At 41.3% G+C, this 23714-nt stretch overlaps 1 pseudogene; it reads right to left on the bottom strand.

Moving 5' to 3' along the window:
- LOC102146466 (prohibitin 1-like) overlaps positions 1 to 21955 on the bottom strand; it is a 42746-nt pseudogene extending 20791 nt beyond the window's left edge.
- Positions 21956 to 23714: the final 1759 nt, after the last annotated feature.

Here is a 23714-nt window from a genome sequence, read left to right as displayed (position 1 = left end):
GAGCACGGTGGCTCACGCCTGTAATCCCAGCACTTTGGGAGGCCAAGGCAGGTGGACCATGAGGTCAGGAGTTCAAGATCAGCCTGGCCAAGATGGTGAAACTCCCTCTGTACTAAAAATACAAAAAATTAGCCGGGTGTGGTGGTGCGGGCCTGTAGTCCCAGCTACTCAGGAGTCTGAGGCAGGAGAATCTCTTGAACCCGGAAGGTGGAGGTTGCAGTGAGCCAAGATCGCACCACTGCACTCCAGCCTGGGGGACAGAGTGAGACTCCGTCTCAAAAAAAAAAAAAAAATCATCGAATCATCCGGACTGTGGCCCAGTTGGCCCATGGAGTGCAGGCAGGGTGGGCCTTCATTGGGGCAGCTGCAGGGGACAGACTGCCCCGCCGGCAGGTAGGTGATGTTCCGAGAGTGTAAAAACTGGTAGGCGATGTCCTCCGCAGTTTCCAGCTTGCGCAGCTCGATCAGTGCGTCCCCTGCGGTGGCCAGTGAGTTGGTGATCCACTCAACGGCCTTGCAGTCGCTCTCAGCAGGGGTGATGGCCGCCTTTTTCTGCTGCTCAGCCTTTTCCACCACAAATCTGGCCCTCTCTGCTTCCTGCTGAGCCATCCGTTTGGCTTCCCCCTATGAACTCCTTCCCGAGGGTCAGATGTGTCAAGGACGCGTCGTCCAGAATGAGCCCAAAGGAGGCTGCTCGCTCCGTAAGGTCATCACTCAGCTGCCTGGAGATCAGCTCTCTCTGGGAAATTAGTTCTCCACCTCCAAAGCGAGCCACCACTGACTTGAGGATCTCGGTCGTGATGGACGGCAGCACACGCTCATCATGGTCCTCTCCGATGCGGGTGAGGATGCGAGGAAGCTGGCTAGCCACGGGCCGGAAGATGATGCTCAGTGTGATGTTGACATTCTGTAAATCTTTGCTACCAGTGATGACTGGCACGTTACGTGGTTGAGAACGGCAGTCAAAGATCACTGGTTTCTGTAACCACGGGGTGAGAAAGTGAGTCCCTTTCCCTACCTCAATGCCTGTACTCCACGGAATCGGTCAAAGACCACAGCTGTGTGCCCAGCATCCACGTTATATATAAGGCAGAGTTCACCACGCCTCCTTCAACAGCTAAGGCCAGGCCAAACTTGTCGATGGACTCAAACATTTTGGCAGCTATGTTGTCTTCTGCTGGACCCTCTCACACCTGCTTCCACCCTGACGTTCACACGAATTCCCCAGCCACATATACCGCGCGTGCACCGTGCAACTCCTCCTCTGCCTGCTCTCCTTCCCTGGTTGCTTTCTGGTTGCTTTTTTTTTTTTTTTTTTTTTTTTTTTTGAGACTGTTGCCCAGGCTGGATGGAGTGCAGCGGCGCGATCTCGGCTCACTGCAAGCTCCGCCTCCCGGATTCACGCCATTCTCCTGCCTCAGCCTCCCAAGTAGCTGGGGCTACAGGCGCCCGCCATCACGCTCAGTTGAATTTTTTGTATTTTTAGTAAAGACGGGGTTTCACTGTGTTAGCCAGGATGGTCTCGATCTCCTGACCTCGTGATCCGCCCTCCTCGGCCTCCCAAAGTGCTGGGATTGCAGATGTGGGCCACCGCGCCCGGTCCCCTCGCTGCTTTTTAAGAGTTTCTGTCTTCCTTGGATTTTCAGCCGTTTTACTCCAATGTGCCTAGGTGAAAACCTTTTCCTATCCTGCTTTGGGCTTGTAGGGCTTCTGGAATTGGTTGGACTGATGTCTGTACAAGATTTACTTTTGTGTTACCCCAGATCTATGTGCTAACCTTATTGACACAGATTCATATCTGCCCTCTGTGGTGGCTGTTCTCTGATCCTTGTCACACTTGAGCACAACCTGTGGCTTATCTCACACACTTGCTATGTGCTTTCATGTCCTGCCCTGGGACTTTCCCAGTGGGCTGAGGCACTCAGTGCTCACGTGTACACAACCTTGAAGTGTGGGAGGTATCACGCCATGTAGTGGGTTCTACCCAATGGGAGAGGAAAAGTCCTGGACAGTTTTCTCTCCCTTCCTTCTCAGAACCAGATTGTTGAAGTAACAGTGGCTGACATACCTTTTCTGATGATGGGTTGCAAGACGAGGTAATAGACTTGCAATGAGTGTATGCCCACGTTAGTATAACACATGCTATATCTGTATTGCATCCTTCTCTATCTCACATCATTTTACCCCACTCTTGTGCTTGTGGGAATACACTTACCAGTAAAGTAAACATGTAAGCTTTTGCCTCAAGCTCTGCTTTTTAGAGGATCTGGGCTATGACAATGTTTTTAGTCAGTTTGGAAATTTTTCAGCTATAAGCTCCTCAAATACTTATTCTGACCCACTTCCTCTTTCCTTTTTTTTTCTGGAACTCCAGTGAAATGTATGTTAGTTTTTTTTCCTTCACCACATCCTCTGGGTTTATTATTCTCTCTCATGTAATTTTTATCTGTTTGTCTCTCCATGCTTCATTCTGTTTTTTTTTTTTTCTCTCCGCTCTTATAGTAATTCTCCTTTAAATCTGATGTCAAACCTAACCGCTAAATTCTTAGTTTCAGTTATATTTTTTAATGTTCAAATATTTCTGGGTACTTTTTAAAAAATTGTCTATGTTATTTCGGTATAGTTTTCAACTGTATTTTCTATCTTAGATTTGTTTACTTGGCTATAGTAAACATAGTTATTTTAATATCTGGATCTGTTAGTTCCAATATTCAGAACCCCTACAGATCTAGGTGTATTACTTACGGTTTCTTTCAGTCTTCATATTATCTTGTCACCTCATGTGCTTGGGTACACAAGAGTGTGTGTTGGACATTTTATTTGAAAGATTGTTCACACAATTTGAGCCCTAGGAGATACCTCTCCCCAGAAAATATTTTCGTGTGTTTTGATCAGGTCCCTATGAGCACTGTCATCTTGGCTGACCTCAATCTGATTTCAGAGACTAGACTTCCAGATCACTGGAAGCTGGGCTGCGGTCTGAGGAAGGGCTGCTTTTCTTCTAGTTCTCCCTACAGTTGGGGTACTGTCATTTAGATAAAAGTGTGTGTGGGGGGGGGATGTGGGGATTGTGCTAATAGGACATTTCCCTTAGTGGGACCTGGACTCCAACTTTTGTACCCCTTTTACATTACAACTGTCAAAAGAACCACTCCTCCTTTTAGCTGGAAAATGCCCTAGAGGTAAATAACCCCAATTGCCAGGATTCCTATCCTCTAGATTTTGCTAAAATCTAAATTAAATGAAGAACACATTGTCAAATTATGTGCCAGCAGAGTCAAGCTGGCAATAATTCTTTTCTGTACTGATAAAGAAATACGATAAATATTTTTATACTTTAGAAATACAGAGATGATCCTAAAAGAAGCTACCACATTGCATCTTCAACTCAACATTATGTCCAGAACTACAATTTATCAAGTAAGAAAATGTATCCAGTAAGAAAAATAATCAAAAGTACAGATTATGTTGGAGGTTATTTTCGAAGGACATAATAATAATTTCTGGTATGTGTTTCACAATGACTCTGGTCAAATAATACTTCCTGGAAATTTTTACATTAATAGACGACAAAGCATAGATAACATTAACTCAATTTCACATGACTATCTGTCTCACAAAGAAAACAAGATGGGTAACTCTTGTGAAAGTTTGCAATTTAACGGCCAGGCACGGTGGCTAAGGCCTGTAATCTGGGAGGCTGAGATGGGTGGATCACCTGAGGAGCACTTTGGGAGGCTAAGATGGGTGGATCACCTGCGGTCGGGGGATTGAGACCAGCCTGGCCAACATGGTGAAACCCTGTCTCTACTAAAAATGCAAAAATTCGTCAGGCGTGGTGGTGCACGTCTGTAATCCCAGATACTTGGGGGGCTGAGGCAAAAGAATTGCTTGAACCCAGAAGGCGGAGGTTGCAGTGAGCTGAGATCATGCCACTGTACTCCAGCCTGGGCTACAGTGCGAGACTGTGTCTCAAAAAAAAAAAAAAAGTTTGCAGTTTAACATTTTACCAAAGGATATTCTTTGAATTTGATTTATGATACAAAGCAAAATCCTTCTGTTGCTGTGGGGGAGATGGTACATCACTTTTATTGTAGTGATCTATCTATTAAGATAGATCCTTAGTTAATTACAAGGACACAAATTAATTAGCATTTTTTATAAAAACAGCCTGTGGAGATTGAATGTACTTGCAGTTATGGAGAAAAGACATCAGGATATTACCTACTAACAGTGAAATCAAGAAGTTATAGCATTTTTTTCTCTAGTCTTCCATTTTTGTTGTTAGAAGACCTAAATCTGCATATGATCTCTTATTACTTGAGCTTCAAATTTGCTTTCTCTTAAATACATAATGTACAGTTTCAATACTCACGCAATAAAATTTTTGATGCATTCCTTTCAGACTACAATATATACAACATTTTAACAGTATTACCACTATATAGAGGCTTATCATAGTCCACAATATTGCTAATATGCCTTACACAATTTTCTGAAAGGCTACCAGCCCATGTAACTCAGCTCCTTCTCTCCCACTGCTGAAATGTGGTAGTTTCTATTTGAATGTGAATATGCAAATCCTAGACAAGTTCTAATTGACAAGAACATCGATAGCATATTCGTTGTCAATAAGAGCACACACTACTCCTCTATTGATTAAGGTGAAATCTAGAGTCAAGAACTTCCAAAGGACCACGGCCCTAGTGGCCACTGTATCAGTACTGAGCAGATTTTAGAGATGTAGCCGAGGCATTGCCAGATTGTTCCAAAAAAGCCAGCGCTGTCCTCAATCCTTGAATAGAATGTAAAACTCCATTTGATGAAAACTTACTATTCTATTCTTCCAAACTGTAGCGTTTCATTTATGTAATGGAAGCTGTGAACCTTTCCAATATGGAGAGTTGGGAGATGACTTGTGTTGGAAGTACTATAACATACATGTGTAAGATGAACATATAATTTCTCATCCAAACTAGGACACTTCTGAAGCAGAAGGTACTGTTAGTATTTATACTATACTGAGATATAAGGTACAAACTGAAATTTGACAAGAGCAAATAGTAGCGTGCAGACTCGGACCAGACTCACCCTACCTATAATGCAAGAAATGGACCAAATGCACGGTAAACACAGGCAAGCATAGTTTCCACAAATAGAATAGGTGCTCTTATGAGTTGTAATAAGGCTGCAAGTTTCATCCCAAGAACAAAAGAGAAATCTACTTTGCAAGGGTCATATTTTTAGGACAGCCTAGGCTGGGTGCCATTATTATATCACAACCATCCAGGAACACTGTTTTTTCTTAACAGGATGAAGCAGACAAGTACCAATTACTCAGAATTAGAACTCTGCTGTACCCAAATCAATATTTAGCTAGATGCTTGCCTTCCTTTGCCCAGCCATCGCACCTACCATCCTAGGTGCAAGACAAGGCGTCAGAGAGATTCCTTACACAGTGATGAATGGAGTATAAAAGCAGATATAGAAATTAGATATATTTATAACATTTGCACATTGATATAACAATAAGAAATGCAATGTTATTGGATTCACAGGTTACCAACTCGTGTAAATAGTCATGGTTACCAGTTCTGGCCCCATCTTTTTTTTTTTTTTTTTTTTTGAGATGGAGTTTCACTCTTGTTGCCCAGGCTGGAGTGCAATGATGCAATCTCAGCTCACCGTAACCTCCACTGCCTGGGTTCAAGCGATTCCCCTGCCTTAGCCTCCCGAGTAGCTGGGATTACAGGCACGTGCCATCACGCCCGGCTAATTTTGTATTTTTAGTAGAGATGCCGTTTCTCCATGTTGGTCAGGCTGGTCTTGAACTCCTGACCTCAGGTGATCCACCCGCCTCGGCCTCCCAATATGCTGGGATTACAGGCATGAGCCACCACGCCCAGCCTGGCCCCATCTTTTGGAGAGGGTCAACTTTACTCTTTCCTTGACAGAGAACCTTGATCATCTTACAGTTGTGAATTAAATTCAGGTAGAATGCTGTGGTATCAAGCAAATATCAGGGTACTGGATTGCTGACACACACATTTTACTCTTTGTTAATATAAGAGAGAATTAACAATCTTACTCAATCTCTGCATTATATAAAAGATCCCAAGAAAGGACTTATTTCCAGATGAAAAAGAAATTTGATCGGTTTCTGGCAAAAATAGGTTGTCAGTACATGAGGTTGCCCAGCCTCTGGTCTCAGTTCGCAGACAAGCAGAGTGACTTTGACAAGACTAGAGAATTCCACAAAAAGAACTAGGGATGGAAGCATCCCAGTAATATCTAATTATTTCTAGCATGCTCCTCGGGTTACATGAGCAAGGTGAGAAGTACACCTTGGCATTGCCAGGTAACTCCAGAGGATACAGCAAAGAACAGCAAAGATGTCTAAGAACAAGAAATAGCCATAACCATGGCTGGATTATTAACAACAGAGGAACAGCATTTTATAACAGCTATAGCAGAAGGTAAAATGCTCCAGTAGAATTTTTTTTTAAAAAACACAATAAATTTGCTGAGTGTGATGGCTCACGCCTGTAATTCCAGCACTTTGGGAGGGCAAGGAGGGTGGATCACTTGAGGTCAGGAGTTCAAGACGAGCCTGGCCAATGTGGCAAAACCCCGTCTCTACTAAAAGTACAAAAATTAGCCGGGCATGGTGGCTAATTTTTGTACAGGCAGCACCTGTAATCCCAGCTACTTGGGAAGCTGAGGCAGGAGAATCTTTCAAACCCGGGACGCAGAGGTTGCAGTGAGCTGAGATCAAGCCACTGCACTCCAGCCTGGGTGATAGAGCAAGACTTTGTCTCAAAAAAAAAAAAAAAAAAAAAGAAAAAGAAAAAGAAAGAAAGAAAGAAAAAAGGAAAGAAAGAAAAAAAGGAAAAAAAAAGAATTCATCAGTAGGCTAGGCACAGCGACTCATGACTGTAATCCCAGCACTTTGGGAGGCTGAGGTGGGCAGATCACTTGAGCCCAGGAATTCAAGACCAGCCTAGGCAATGTGGTGAAATCCCATCTCTACAAAAGTGAGCTGGGTGTGGTAGTGCATGCCTGTACAACTAGATGCTTGGGTTTCCCCCTACAGCTTGGATTGGTTCACTTTTGTATTTCTAAGACTTACCTATTTCCTGTGAAGGAAAGAAACAGATTAATCCTGAACCAGCTTCAGGTTCCTTGAGTAGAGTTTAAGAAGGAAAAGATTTTCTGTCTATGTGCAATTTTACCTGGAGTTCAAATTTTAAAACACGAGAGGGAATGAATGCATTCACATAGATGTTCTGAGCTTCCCAGGAACCAGTCTTTCACTCAGCATTTATCCTCCAGGTGGCAGAAGCCCCTGTTTCCAAACAAAGGTGATTTTGCCAGCTCTGGTTTTGTGTCTGGGTGTCTCTTCATGATGTACATCCCAGTTCACCCACAGTGGATGCAAACTCGCTCTTCCAGAATGAAATCGTATAAAGAACACGTATCACCTAAATTCTAACCTAAACAACTCTCAAACCTAGAATATAAACTCTCAAGTAGTTGTAATTATGAGTGGTTGTCTTACCAGATGTGGCAGAAACTACTAGCTAGTGCATTTCCCCCTCCTTAATCGCACAGTTAGAATACATTTCCCAGCTTCCCTTACAGTTAAATGTGACTATGTGACTGAATTTACCTGATGGCTTGCAAGTGGAGGTGACTTTACAGAAATAAGTTTATGCCATGCACCCCCTTTTCCACTTCTGCCATCTGGTTCCAGGCAAGAGATCCTATACTAGAGCCACAAGATGGAAGAGCCTGGGTTCCTGAGTCACCTCCTGGAGGAAACACACCCACATCCCATTGCCCAGGACTGTTATGTGAGTGAGAAGTCTCATTCTATTGTGATTGCGTCATTGTATATCTTGGGATTTCTTTGTTAGGGCAATTTAGCCCACCTTAACACTATATTTGATAAATGATTACTCTGGAGATAATGTTATGATTGATATTACTGAATTTTCTTCTGTGTATATAAGTGTGATCAATATGGACATCTTTTGGATTGTCTTAATCTCTCCTATAAAATAATACTTAAGTTTCCATGTAATGCAAAGCGTTTTTTTTCAAAAGGATTGTAAAACATACCTTTTTACTTTGGATGCTCTCAATTTTTATAAAGTGGTTTCCAAATATTGTCAAATAATATTCTAGAATGTGTGTTTTTAATAAGAAAAGAACATTCATTCATTTATTGTAAGGCATAATGTAGGTCCTACCTCTGGGTTTGCTTATATTCCAACACTGAAGAAATAAGATACATGCATAAATAACATTAGCAAAATAATTAGTGATGGGTTCCAAAAAGTGATTTAAAAATTATTCAATTTGAAAACATTCAAAAACAAATATGAATATATGTTTCTGGGTGACTCATAATTGTCTCAGAAATGGAAAAGTCCTAATTGTAATAAACCTTTTAATACAGAACAAAGATTAAATAATTTCTACTTTTAGTTGTGGGGATGGAAAGACAGAAATAAATTTTAAAAATTAATGTATAGCCAGGCACGGTGGCTCACGCCTGTAATCCCAGCACTTTGGGAGGCCGAGGCGGGCGGATCACAAGGTCAGGAGTTCAAGACCATTCTGATAAATATGGTGAAACCCCGTCTCTACTAAAACTACAAAAATTAGCTGGGCATGGGGCAGGTGCCTGTACTCCCAGCTACTTGGGAGGCTGAGGCAGGAGAATCACTTGAACCAAGGAGGCGGAGATTGCAGTGAGCAGAGATCGCGCCACCGCACTCCAGCCTGGGCAATAGAGCAAGACTCGGTCTCAAAAAATAATTAATTAATTAATTAATTAATTAATATATAGATGTTTTCTGTGTTCAAAGACCTCAAGTATTACTGAAATGAACAGCTGTTTAAAGATGTATGGGGAAAAAAAATAAGAGAAATCCATCAGCCTTGAATGTAATCAGGGAAATATTACAAAGACTCTGACAGTAATACAAAAAAGTTATAGCTAACATAGTGGCACCCAAAGAATGACCACTCCTCATTTTAAATGTCTCAGGCTTTCATAGGTATAGAGAACCTGTTTGGACTACATTATATCAGTAATACTTTCATATGTACTTTAAAGTAGATTAAAACGGGCTTTACTATTTGGTCAAAATTGGATAACTCTCTCCAGCTATCCAACTTTTTTTTGTTTTTTTTTAGATAGAGTCTTGCTCTGTCATCCAGGCTGGAGTGCAATGGCACGATCTCAGCTCGCCACAACTTCTGTCTCCCAGGTTCAAGTGATTCTTTTGCCTCAGCCTTCTGAGTAGCTGGGATTACAGGTGCGCGCAACCACACCCAGCTAATTTTTGTATTTTTATTAGAGACGGGGTTTCACCATGTTAGTCAGGCTGGTCTTGAACTCCTGACCTCAGGTGATCTACCGGCCTCAGCCTTTCAAAGTGCTGGGATTATAGGCATGAGCCATAGCACCCAGTCTCACTCCGGCTTCTTGACTGTGGTCTGATAGGTGTACTTGTTCCGTAATGATTGCAGACTGAGCAACACTTCAGATGCTTGCTGGTGGACAGCATGAAATCTGGAAGGCAAAATGAAATTTTATTCTTGACTTTGATGAGTCTATTAAGTCATTAAATTCATATTTCATCTTTATATAAGGAATGTGGTTATTATGGCAGGCTTTCATGGTCAACAAAACAGTTTCCAGCTTTTTAATGATCATTTTCCGAGCTCATTTATTTCTCCCTTCTAAGTGAGTGCATGTATTTGTGCAATATTATTGCTGTAGACTAAGATCCTTGGAGATATACCTACTTTCATGCCCCAGTACAAGTGATCTTAATTTGGGGGAATAGAGGAGTGCTTTTTTCTGACTCATAAGAGCTTTTCTTCTTTGTTTGTATGCTGCATTTATTTGTCAAATAAGTAACAGTTATCTGCTAATTGAACAAAACTAGAAAAAATTGTAAATAGATATTAATAAAATATATTCTTAACATTTGAATTTTCCCAGTTCTCCAGAGTGGAAGTCTAGCACACCACATGGATTTAAATTATAAAAATTTAGATATACATATTGATGAAAAAAGAAAACAAATTACAAATATGTATATATATATATAAAAATTACAAATATTTTGTTGATGTCTTAACAGATTTTTTTAAGAATAGTTTTTACTAAATTCAATCTTTTTTAATATTGGAACCTAACTTGCAGGTATGAAACAATTCTACAGTACCTAATTTTTGAAAATACCATTACCAGCTGGGTGCGGTGGCTCACGCCTATAATCCCAGTGCTTTGGGAGGCCGAAGCGGGCGGATCATGAGATCAGGAGATCAAGATCATCCTGGCTAAGATGGTGAAACCCCATCTCTACCAAAAAAAAAAAAAAAAGGTAGCTGGGAGTGGTGGCATGCGCCTGTAGTCCCAGCTACTCGGGAGGCTGAGGCAGGAGAATCGCTTGAACCCGGGAGGTGGAGGTTGCAGTGAGCCAAGGTTATGCCACTGCACTCCAAACTGGGTGACACAGCGAGATTCTGTCTCAAAAAAAAAAAAAAAAGAAAGAAAATACCATTATCAAAAGAAAACTGAAGTTTGGCAACCTTCCCTAAGGGGTAGGCTAACTTTGATAATATTTTTTAAAGTTTGTGCATGACAACTATTATTAGCTTTACAGTCTTTACTGTAATTTTACTAATTTTAGATTTAGTAAAGATAAAGTCTTTTAACAATCTTAAAAGTTAAATACTTAATTACCTAAAGAAGTCTGGACTTGGTTCTGCTGAATTACCCTTGTCTCCCAAAGTGTGAGAACATTTCCTTCTGTTGCTTAGAGAAGTTCCCAACCGGCAATCACTGTTTTCATTTTGTCTTTTCAAATGCTTTTGGGCTGGCTGCTTGATTTCATAATGTACTTAACTTTTGAGATACTATTCTCATTCTACAGGCAGTCTATTTTAAAATCAGCATTTTCATCAAGAAGCAATTATTAAGTAATTTCTATGAGTCACTATGTTTGGGGAAAAAGAAGAGACAGTCACATCTCTACATTTACAGTAAATATTTGTGATTCATGGAAAAAATGAGCTTTTAAAGAAACATGATATACGGGTTCTCAATAATAAATAGTTAATTCCAACCAGAGAAATATCCAGAAAGACTTCAGGAGGAGGGTATATTTGAACTGGACGCCGAAGGATGATAGTGATCGCTATATGCCCAGATGTCTCAAGTCATAAAATCAGTACATAAAAATTTGACTTTTAAATTTTTCTAAAACTGAACTTAATTTCTATCTCAAGTCTCCATTTCTGCCTGCTATGGCAAAACTTAATCTAGGCATTTCCAGATAAACTCAGCCAAATATTGAGATTTCTTATGCATTTTGACATTCAGTCAAACACATCCTTGCTATTCGAGTTGGGGTCCATGGGCCCAGCAGCATCAGAAGCATCTGGGAGCTTTTTAGAAATGTAGAATCTTGGTGCCCACTGCAGATCTTCTGAGTCCGAATCAAGATTTGTATTTAAAAATCCCTAAATCAGAATCAGTAGTTTAACAAGATTTCCAAGTGATTTATATGCACATTAAAATTTGAGAAGCCCTGAAATACATTACTTGTCACTTTCCTCTTCAGAATGGAATCTGAGCTCCAGGGCTTCGGAAGTGGGCTGGGATCGGGGCAGTCATCTAGCTGTGCATTGGCAAGGTCAGCCACTGAATTTGCTACAAGGAGTCAACCAGTCTGCTTCTGAGATGGTTGAGCCTTCCATGGTGGCTAGCCTCAGTTGGGATGGAAGCTGGTCTCCATCTAAACTCGGTCTCAACTTTCCTGCTCTACTATAAGTTTCTCTCTTTCCCTGGCTGCAAGACCTTTAAAGATCTACCATATCTCACTTTTCACTAATCTCACATCATTTCTCTCATTTTTCAAAGCTTCTCTACTTTCCCAGAAACTTTCTGGTTCATTCAATCTTTGTGGAAGGCTGCTAGCTCAGCCATCTGAAGTTCAACTAGTCAGTGACCACAGGTGCAGGGTTGGCCTTCTTGTGGTTGGGAGAGAAGTCAGACAGGCTGTGTCTAACTATATATTGCTGAGTTCATAATCAACAATGCATAGTGAGTGGAAGGAAAATGGAAACGTTGCTGAGTGTGAATCCTTAATCACAACTGCAAAGACAATTTTTCCAAATAATGTAACATTCACAGGTTCCTAGGAATTTGAGGTAGATATCTTTCAGGGGGCTGTTCTTGGCCTACCACATACAGATTAGTATATACACATATATTTATTTGCTCTGTCAGCTGAGAGGGCCTAAAACGAAACAAGGTAGCACACAGTGCCTGTTCAGATCTTGGTTTCTATTGTAATACCATTCTCTAGTAGAAGAAACCAGGCTACTTGGAGAAATGGCTGATTCTAGTACTGGGCAGGATATACACATGAATAGCCTAGGGCATCTTGTAGTGCTAGAAACAGGAATTTCTCAAAAATGAACAAATGAAACCCTATCTCTACTAAAAAATACAAAAATTGCTAGGTGTAGTGGCATGCACCTGTAATCCCAGCTACTTGGGGAGCTGAGGCAGGAAAATCGCTTGAACCTAGGAGGCAGAGATTGCAGTGAGCCAAGATTGTGCCACTATACTCCAGCCTGGGCGGCAGAGCTAGACTCTGTCTCAAAAAAATAAAAAAGGCATTTCAAAGGGGCCCAGGAGCCAACTAGAAGAGTTCTCAATGGCCAAAGCTGGAAGAATTAGAGAAAAAAAGAAGTAGTATTGAATTATAACCCAAGTACAAAAAATACCCAGCAATTCCTACTGATCTAAATAAATGATTGGCTACATTAATAAATGGGAGAGAAGAGACAAATGTCCTGTAAAGAAGAATTCAAAATCATGTAAGTAGATACTTCACTCTAAAGACTGGGAGCATAATTTCTTGCCTTTTAAGTGTGGGCTGCACATTTTTACTTCCTTTCAATAATACATCATGGAAAAGCGGGGAAAGAGAATAACTTCCCAGTGGAGAAACCTGACAAACCTCTTTCAGCCAGGTGATGAAGGTCAACACCAGCAGTCACAAATCACACAGACAGTCTGTACCATTGACATGATGTAAGGAGAGTGACACTTTACCTCTGTCGTCTTCCATCCCCACACCCATAGCCTTAGTCTCATCATTGTAAAAACATTCCATTTAAATTTAAATTGAGGAACATGCTTTAAAAAGTAGCTGACCAGTACTGCTTAAAGCTGTCAAAATCATTGAAGACAAGGAAAGTCTAAGAAACCATCACAGCCAAGAGGAACCTAAGGAGATAGGACAACTAAATGTAATGCGGTATCCTGGATGAGATTCTGGAACAGAAAATGGGTATTAGAGGTCGGGAACAGTGACTCATGCCTGTAATCAGAGCACTTTGGAAGGCCGAGGTGGGTGGATCATCTGAGGTCAGGAGTTCAAGACCAGCCTGGCCAACATGGTGAAACCCCATCTCTATTTAAAAAAAAAAAAAATTATCTGGGCGTGGTGGTGCACACCTGCAGTTCCAGCTACTTGGGAGGCTGAGGCAGGAGAATCGCTGGAACCTGGGAGGCAGAGGTTGCAGTGAGCCAAGATTGTGCCACTGCACTCCAACCTGGGCAACAGAGCAAGATTCTGTCTCAAAAAAAAAAAAAAAAAGAAAAAAAGAAAGAAAAAAAGGATATTAGAGAAAAACTAAGAAAATCTGAATGAACTATGGACTTTGGTTAATAATAAAGTAATGATATTAGCTCATTAATTGTAACAAAACACTATACTAATGTAAAATATTACTAAAAGGGGCAACTGTGTGCAGAGATGGGGTCACATATTAGCACTCTCTGTAGACTCTGCTCAATTTTTCTGTAAATCTAAAACTGTCAGAAAAATCATAACATCTTTATTACTATTTCACTTACTTCATAGTCAGCATCTATTTTTTTTTTCCTTTGGCAATTTAAAGAGCTTAACTTCTTAGCTGGCTAATGCTGATCAATGGGAATACATATGCATGGGGTCTGGAGTGAGCTGTGGATCCTGCCTCCCTCAGTGATCTGTGTGGATTTTGACAAGATTTTTTAACCTCTGTACCTCAGTTGCCTGTGGGTACAATAATTACATGCCTCAGTTGCCTCATGAAGATAATGATAAAATTGTACCTCTATCTCCAGACTTGTTATGAGATTTAAGCGAAATGTCTTTTTTTTTTTTTTTTTCCAGATGGAGTTTTTGCTCTTGTTGCCGAGGCTGGAGTGCAGTGGCTTGATCTTGGCTCACTGCAACCTCCATCCCCTGGGTTCAAGTGATTCTCCTGCCTCAGCCTCCCGAGTAGCTGGGATTACAGGCACATGCCACCATGCCCAGTTTTTTTTTTTTGTAGTTTTTTTTTTTTTTTTTGTATTTTTAGTAGAGATAGGATTTCACTGTGTTAACCAGGCTGGTCTTGAACTCCCGACCTTAGGTGACCCACCCACCTCGGCCTCCCAAAGTGCTGGGTTTACAGGCGTGAGCCACCGCGCCTGGTCAAAGTGAGATAATGTCTTGTTGGTAGATTTCTTGAAGCAAGGGATCTTGTCTGTTGTGACTCATCAGTATATGTTTCACACCTGTTCTGCCTAGTACAGGGGTTGGAAATTTTTTCTGTAAAGGTCCAGGTGGTAAATATCTAGGATTTGTTAGCTATATGGTCTCTGCTGCAACAATTCAATTCTGCTGTTACAGTGCAAAAGCAAAGACAATAGATAAATGAATGGGCATGGTAAATTTCCAATTAAACTTTACAGACACTGACATTTGAATCTCATATATAATTTTCATGTGCCATGAAATATCATCCTTCCTTTGATTTTTTTTCTCCCAATCATTTCAAAATGTAAAGCCATTGATAGGCAGGATCTGAAGCTCACTCCAGACCCCATGCCTAATACATATCAAAGTTGGTCAGTCAGGGCCAGTCACGGTGGCTTAGGCCTGTAATCCCAGCACTTTTGGTGGGCCGATCACTTGACCTCAAGAGTTCCAGACCAGCCTGACCAGCATGTTGAAGCCTCATCTCTACTAAAATATTTTTAAAAGGCTGGGCACGGTGACTCACGCCTGTAATCTCAGCACTTTGGGAGGCCAAGGTGAATGAATCATCTGAGGTCAGGTGTTCAAGACCAGCCTGGTCAGCATGGTGAAAGCCCGTCTCTACTAAAAGTACAAAAATTAGCCGGGCGTGGTGGCGGTGGCACATGCCTGTAATCCCAGCTACTTGGGAGGCTAAGGCAGGAGAATCGCTTGAACCCAGGAGGCGGAGGTTGCAGTGAGCCGCGATCGGGCCACTGCACTCCAGCCTGGGTGACAGAGACTCCATCTAAAAAATATATAAATATTAAAATAAAATCAACCAGGCGTGGTGGTGTGCACCTGTAATCCCAGCTACTCAGGAGGCTGAGGCAGGAGAATCACTTGAACCTGGGAGGCAGAGGTTGCTGTGAGCTGAGATCGCACCACTACACTCCAGGCTGGGCAACAGACGGAGACTCAGTCTTAAAAAAAAAAAAAAAAAAAAAAAAAAAAGTTAGCTAGCCAGAAAGTTAAGCTCTTTAAATTGCCAGAAAAAGAAAAATAAATTAGCTGACTATGAAGAGACTGAATAGTAATGAGGACGTTACTTTTTGAAGATCCTAAATCCAGACAGTGGGCTGGATTTAGCCTGCAGGTCATAGTTTGCTAACGCCCTGTCTTGTACAAGGTAAGTATTCACTAAACTCAAAAAGTATTTTGTGGTATGGAAATAGCATTAGTAGTATCACTATGTTTGTAGCAGCTCGAAGGTAAACGTTTTCAAGGTCATGTAATTTTGCTTCATAAATTTTAACTGTATATTTACAATGAGCTCCTTTAAAAACACCGAACCAACATCTTCCTATTCATAAACCATGTGTTACAATGACAGATCTTTGCAACCTTCACTTGCTAAAGAGTTAACAACATTGAAAAAACAGTGAAATCATTTTGCCTTTTCTAAAGTTTCTTTCCTAATTATGCTACTTTAGAAGTAAATTGTGATATAAAAAATTATTTAGTGAATTTGTATATTTTTAAGCGATCATTCATGAAACTGTTCCAACCATCTTTGTTCTATAGGGGGTTCTCTGGAGAGTCTAGTTAAAAACCTCAAAGAGAAAACAGTTGTTGCTATGTGGAAATATAACATACGTCTTTCTGACAGTATGTTTAGCTTCTTCTCCTCTAGGTTCTGTTCATAGTAGGAACATTCTGTATTGGAGGGACTGCCTGTACATTACCTTATTGCTCTTACCCTGCATAATAATGCTGAAGCTCTTTCTAGAACCAGGGCTACAATCCTAAAGTCAGAAGACAGTTTTTCCACAATTAATCTGTAGACAAAAAAGCAGCAGCATCTTAATTTGTTCTCAAACCCTGGTTCAAAGTCTTCCATTAGATGAAGCTCTGCAGAAAATAAATTCTATGCAAAGTAGAGCTGTTTTCAATGAACACAAATGTTTGGATTGTTGAAATGTCTTTTTAAAAATCCACTTGATTCTGAGCTTCTAGAGTCAAGCATTGGGCTTTGCCTTTTGTCATATCTCCTACAACACTAAGCAATCATTTTCCAAATTGTATGGACTGCATCGTGGAAGTGAATTTAAAATTCCTATAAATTTAATTTAGCTATTGGAGAGGAACCAAGAAAGAACAGACGGACCTGAGTCAAATAACAGTTGGAAAGAAGCATTGATTATCCTACCTCTGGCACTACCTTCATTTCTCAGTGGGCTCGCTTCAATACATTTGCATGCACACCCCTATGCGATGACTTGGAGGCAAAAAAGCACAACTTTCCTAAGTCTTCATAATTTTCAGAAGAGGAGAATGTGCATCTTTTAGCATCACATCTCACTTGGGAATAGGTCCATACAGAGACTCAGTGGCACATTTTCCTCTGGAAGCTTTTTATACAATGCAATTGTCAATTGAAGAGGACTTCTGCAGACTGTGAAATTCTAGGTAAACGTAAGGATTAATATTCTTATTACCAAACAAAATGATTTATTTTATTTTAAATTGCTTGGTGAAATGGTTTTAAATTAACAATAAAATGGAAGGACAAACTACTAAAATTTAAAAAATAGTTACCTATAGGGAGGAAGAGAAGAGCAGAGACAGAGAAAAGCTAATTTCTTCAAACACATTTTGTTTATATATTTGATTTTGGAAGCATATAAATTTTTAAAAAATAATCATAATATGGCTGGGCACGGTGGCTCACACCTGTAATTCCAGCACTTTGGGAGACCGAGGCAGGTGGATCACCTGAGGTCGGGAGTTTGAGACCAACTTGGGAGGCCCGCCTCTGCCTCCTCAGTTCAGCCTGACCAACATGGTGAAACCCCGTCTCTACTGAAAATACAAAATTAGCTGGGCATGGTGGCTCATGCCTATAATCCCAGCTATTCAGAAGGCTGAGGCAGAAGTATAGATTGAACCTGGGAGGCGGAGGTTGCAGTGAGCTGAGATCTTGCCATTGTACTCCAGCCTGGGCAAGAAGAGCAATACTCCATCTCAAAAAAAAAAAAAAAAAAAAAAAAAATCTTAATATAAAATTAAATGTAAAATTAAAATGCAAACAAATGAACTTAAAATAAGAGATCCAATTGATGGCATAACTACAGAGAGAGATGTTGTTATGAATGTCTTGAAATTACAGATGCTCCCTGGCCGGGAGCGGTGGCTCATGCCCGTAATCCCAGCACTTTGGGAGGCTGAGGTGGGTGGATCACCTGAGATTGGGAGTTCAAGACCAGCCTCACCAACATGGAGAAACCCCGTCTCTAAGTACAAAATTAGCCAGGGTGGTGGTGCATGCCTGTAGTCCCAGCTACTTGGGAGGCTGAGGCAGGAGAATCGCTTGAATCCGGGAGGTGGAGGTTTCGGTGAGCTGAGATCATGCCATTGCACTCCAGCCTGGGCAACAAGAGATAAACTACGTCTCAAAAAAAAAAAAAAAAAAAAAAAAAAAAAACCCAAACCAACCAACCAAACAAACAAACAAAAAACAGATGCTCCTCAACTTATGATGGGGTTTGATATAGTTTGGATTTTGTCCTCTCTAAATCTCATGCTGAGCTGTAATCTCCAGTGTTGAAGGTGGGGCCTGATGGGAGGGGCTTCAGTCATGGGGGTGCCTCCCCTATAGCGTGGTGCTGTCATCACTATTGTAAGTGAATTCTTACAAGATCAAATTGTTTAAAAGTGTGTGGCATCTCCCCCACTGTCTCTCTTGCACCTGCTTTTGCCACGTGACGTGGCTGCTCTCACTTTTCCTTCTGTCATTAGTAAAAAGCTCCCTGAGGCCTCCCCGGAAGCTGAGGAAATACTGGTGCCATGCTTGTATAGCCTGCAGCACTGTGAGCCAATTAAACTTATTTTCTGGGTTTTTTTAATTTTGTTTTGTTTTGTTTTTTGTTTTTGTTTTTGAGACGGAGCCTCGCTCTGTCGCCCAGGCTGGAGTGCAATGGGCGCGATGTGGACTCACTGCAAGCTCCGCCTCCCAGGTTCACGCGATTCTCCTGCCTCAGCTTCCCGAGTAGCTGCGACTACAGGCTCCCTCCGCCACGCCGGGTTAATTTTTTGTATTTTTAATAGAGATGGGGTTTCACCGTGTTAGCCAGGATGGTCTCGATCTCCTGACCTCGTGATCCGCCCGCCTCGGCCTCCCAAAATGCTGGGATTCAGGCGTGAGCCACTGCGCCCAGCCCACTTATTTTGTTTATAAATTACCCAGTCTCTGGTATTCCTTTATAGAATTGCAAGAACGGCCTAACACAAGGTTACATCTTGATCAACTTATCATAAGTTGAAAACATTGTAAGTTGAAATGCATTTAATACACCTAACCTACTGAGCATCATAGCTTAGCCTCATCTACCTTAAACGTGCTCAGCCGGGCGCGGTGGCTCACGCCTGTAATCCCAGCACTTTGGGAGGCGGAGGTGGGTGGATCACCAGGTCAGGAGATGGAGACCATCCTGACTAACATGGTGAAACCCTGTCTCTACTAAAAATACATAAATTAGCTGGGCGTGGTGGCGGGCGCCTGTAATCCCAGCTACTCGGGAGGCTGAGGCAGGAGAAGGGCGTGAACCCGGGAGGCGGAGCTTGCAGTGAGCGGAGATGGTGCCACTGCACTCCAGCCTGGGGGACAGAGTGAGACTCCGTCTCAAAAAAAAAAAAAAAGAAAGTGCTCAGAACACTTACATTATATATAATTGTGTAAAATTATCTAACATAAAGTATGCTTTACAATATTTAATATCTCATGTAATTTATTGAATACAGTACACTGCAGAGTGCAGAATTTGTTTACCCTCGTGATGGCATGGCTGACTGGAAGCTATGGCTCATGGCCACTGCCTAACATCTCCAGGGAATATTGTACCGCATATTGCTGGTTGGGAAAAGATCAAAATTCAAAATTTGGGGTGTAGTTTCTACTGAATGTGTATAGCTTTTGTACCATAGTAAAGTTGAAAATTGGTATGTTGAACCATCGAGTTGAGGATCATCTGTTCAATAGTTTGATTGCATGTACCTAGAGGCATTATGTACCATAAGGACAAAAAGATGTATAAAAATAATCCTGTTCTCGGGAACTGTATTTTGGAGACTGTGGTGGACATGGAAAAGTGCTGCTCAGATCCTCCTGCGGGGAAGAGCTTCTTGCTGCTGGGAGTGGACAGCCTCAGACTATTAGCTCCTCCAGGGTTGATATCATATGCAGAGTTGCCATGCGTGAAGTCATGAGCTTCCTGGTACGGCCCACATCTGGTGATCAAGTATGACAAGAATATAAAGTCTGAGCAGTTTGGCCCAACATGAGACATCTATGATGGGTATTCATCATTCCAGAATTCCCTGCTAGGTTGGCCAAAGATTTGAATGGCCTGATCACACGGTATCATGTTGATTTGTCTTCTGCTCAATTCTTCCTCATCCCCCCTTCTTTCTCATGTTGCACCCCAAATTCCATCTCAGTGTCTACTCCAGAAAATGCAACCTGTGACAGAGGTTGTATTAGTATTATCATTCTGAGACCTCTGTGTATGTAGATTGAGATAAAACAAATGAGTTATTCTGTTTATTTTGTTTACAATTGGAATTTTTAGAGTAGGAGAAAGAAGTTTCAGTGAAAGATCAATAAAGGGCTTAAAATAAACATCCTATAGATTTGGGTTTTAGTTTAAAGTGTTAATGTCAACACATATTTTATCTTTAAAATACATATTTTTTAGGAACGCTTTTACACTGTTGGTGGGAATGTAAATTAGTTCAATCATTGTGGAAGACAGTGTGGTGATTCCTCAAAGATTTAGAACAGGAAATACCATTTGACCCAGCAATCCAGAATATAAATCATTCTATGATAAAGATACATGCACGTGTATGTTCACTGCAGCACTATTCACAATAGCAAAGACATGGAATCAACTCAAATGCCCATCAATGACAGACTAGATAAAGAAAATGTGGTGCATACACACCATGGAATACTATGCAGCCATAAAAAAGAATGAGATTATGTCCTTTGCAGAGACATGAATGAAGCTAGAAGCCATTATCCTCAGCAAACTAATGCAGGAACAGGAAACCAAAGACAGTACCTTCTCACTTACAAGTGGGAGCTGAACAATGAGAACACATGGGCAGAGGGAGCAGAACAACATACACTGGAGTCTGCCGGGGGAGGGCAGGGAGTGGGGGTGAAGAGCGTTAGGGAAAAGGGTTAATGCATGCTGGGCTTTACACATAGGTGATAGGTTGTTAGGTGCGTAAACCACCATGGCACAGGTTTACCTATGTAACAAACCTGCACATCCTGTACATGTACCCCAGAACTTAAAAACAACAACAATAAAATAATTTAAATAAAGAAAAAATATTTTTTTATCAGTCAGCTTTTGCTTTTTTGGGGTTTTACAAACCACCTCAAGGCTTAATGGCTTAAAACAAGAAACATTTTTATTTCTCATTATTCTGTGGGTCAGCTGGCTAGTTTATAGTTTTGGCTGGCTAGTTTGTGGACAGACTGTGTAGGATGGCATAATTCACATCTGTGCTACAGCTGGGACAATTAGGATGGCAGGTGCCTCTCTCCATGTGGTGTTTTAGTCTCTAGGAGCATAATCAAGGCTTGTTTCCAGCAGTGTGTTGAGCCAGCCCCATTGCACCTGTGTTTTTCTTTTTTTTTTTTTCTTTTTTTTGAGATGGAGTCTCGCTCTGCTGCCCAGGCTGGAGTGCAGTGGCCAGATCTCAGCTCACTGCAAGCTCCACCTCCCGGGTTCACGCCATTCTCCTGCCTCAGCCTCCCGAGTAGCTGGGACTACAGGCGCCCACCACCTCGCCCGGCTAGTTTTTTTTTTTTCTTTTTTTTTTGTATTTTTTAGTAGAGACGGGGTTTCACCGGGTTAGCCAGGATGGTCTCGATCTCCTGACCTTGTGATCCGCCTGTCTCGGCCTTCCAAAGTGCTGGGATTACAGGCTTGAGCCACCGCGCCCGGCCACGTGTGTTTTTCAAGTCTCTGCTTTTGTCACCTTTGCTGTTTTCCATCAGCCAAATCAAATCACATGGCCAACTGCAGATTCAAGGGGTAAAGAGACTCGACCTCTCAATGGTAGAAGTGTCAAAACCGCATTACGAAGAGACATGGGGTACGCAGGAGGGAGAGGAATTTGTGTCAATTTCTGCAACTTACCATCATTTTCTAGCACATTTTACAATGCCTAGAAGCAATGATTTACTGAAAAAATGCTATTTTAAGACCCCAATCTGGCCACTTCAGGTGTTCGTTGCTCTTCAGCTGGTCACTGTCTCTGGGTTTTTTCCTACTGACTAGGAAAGCGCACCACGACATCTTGGCAAAATGGTTGATTCCATGTTTGGGGCAGTGAAAGTAAAAGAGGAGGCTGGAATATCTTACAATACCAGACAACAACAAAGCTATCAAAGACTATTAGGGTTTCATTAAAGGAACCTGAAACCAACTTTAACAGACTCCCACTGGCCAAAGCAGGAGAAATTTTAACATGTATAATAATAGCTTCAAAGGATTGAAATACCTCAAATATTTCAATATTATTTAAAATATTCAAATATGTTTAAAATCCATGAGTTCATAATGACGCTAAAGAAAAAAATACCATTGGTCATTTTTGGAGGATGTTAGGAAACTAACTCATTATGCTGAAAACTGGTAAAGGGAAAAGAATGAAGCATTTATTTTGTCTTTCTTATATTGCTGGTACCACAGGGTAACCAAGTAGTTGATGATGAGAAGTTTCTCTTTATAGTTATATTCCCTCTAATAAATAAAGAAGAATGGTAAAATTAGAGCATCACCGTTTTTCAGTTCCCAATAAATTAATCAACATAGGCAGCTGTCATCATCAACTGCTAACACACACACACACACACACACACACACACACACGCAACTAGACACAGTGCCTCCTGTGGGAAGAAGGTAGAGGTAGCACCACCTGTGAAACAGTCTTACCCCCCCTCTCAAAAAAAAAAAAAAAAAAAAAAGGGAATCTGATCAAGACTTCAAATTAAACTCCAGTGAAAAGGTTAGAGGAATGTGTTAAATGACACCCTATGACTGGTGTGCGGTGGCTCACGCCTGTAATCCCATCACTTTGGCAAGCTGAGGTAGAAGGGTTGCTTGAGGCCAGGAGTTTGAGACTAGTGTGGTCAACACAGTGAGACTCTGTCTCTACAAAAACTTTTAAAAAATTAGTCAGGTATGGTGGCACGTGCCTCTAATCCCAGGTACTCAGGAGGCTGCGGTAGGAGGATCCTTTGAGCCCAGGAGTTCAAGGCTGCAGTGAGCTGTAATTGTGCCACTGTGCTCCAGCCTAGGTGACAGAGGAAAAACCCATCTCAAAACAACATCAGCAACAACAAAAAACCCTAGGGATGCAACCAGAAAATCTAGCCTGCGGAAGACAATCTTATTTTGTTTTTTGTTTTGTTTTGTTTTTGACCAAAAAAAGTTGAGTTGCAAGGCATATTAAAAAACAAGAAAAGAAAAAGGAAAAAAAAATAGAAGGGGGACATAAAGATTAAAAGATGTATCAACCAGTTAAAATATATGGACCTTGGCCAGGGACAGTGGTTCACACCTGTAATCCCAGCACTTTGGGAGGCCGAAGTAGGCGGATCAACTGAGGTCAGGAGTTTGAGACCAGCCTGGCCAACATGGTGAAACCCCATCTCTACTAAAAACACAAAAAAATTAGCTGGGCATGGTGGTGGGAGACTGTAATCCTAGCTACTTGGGAGGCTGAGGCAGGAGAATCGTTTGAACCCAGGAGGCAGAGGTTGCAGTAAGCTGAGATCATGCCACTGCACTCTAGCCTGGGCAACAAATATATATATAACTATATATATATACCTCATTGAGACTCTGATTCACAAAATAAAGTGTAAAAACAAATTCTGTAAGGAAATCAGGAACCTGTAAAAGCTGACTGCATATTTGATGATATTCAGCTGCTAAATATGGTTCACTTTTTTAAGGTTTGATAAAGATCTTATACCTGTGTTTTAAAGAGTTGTCATCTTTATTATATGTATGAAATATGTATGTATAAAGTCTGGAATTTGCTTTA

Source organism: Macaca fascicularis, chromosome 15, assembly GCF_037993035.2.
Source record: "Macaca fascicularis isolate 582-1 chromosome 15, T2T-MFA8v1.1".
In the NCBI taxonomy this organism is placed as follows: Eukaryota; Metazoa; Chordata; class Mammalia; order Primates; family Cercopithecidae; genus Macaca; species Macaca fascicularis.
This window is presented reverse-complemented; position numbering and strand designations above follow the sequence as displayed.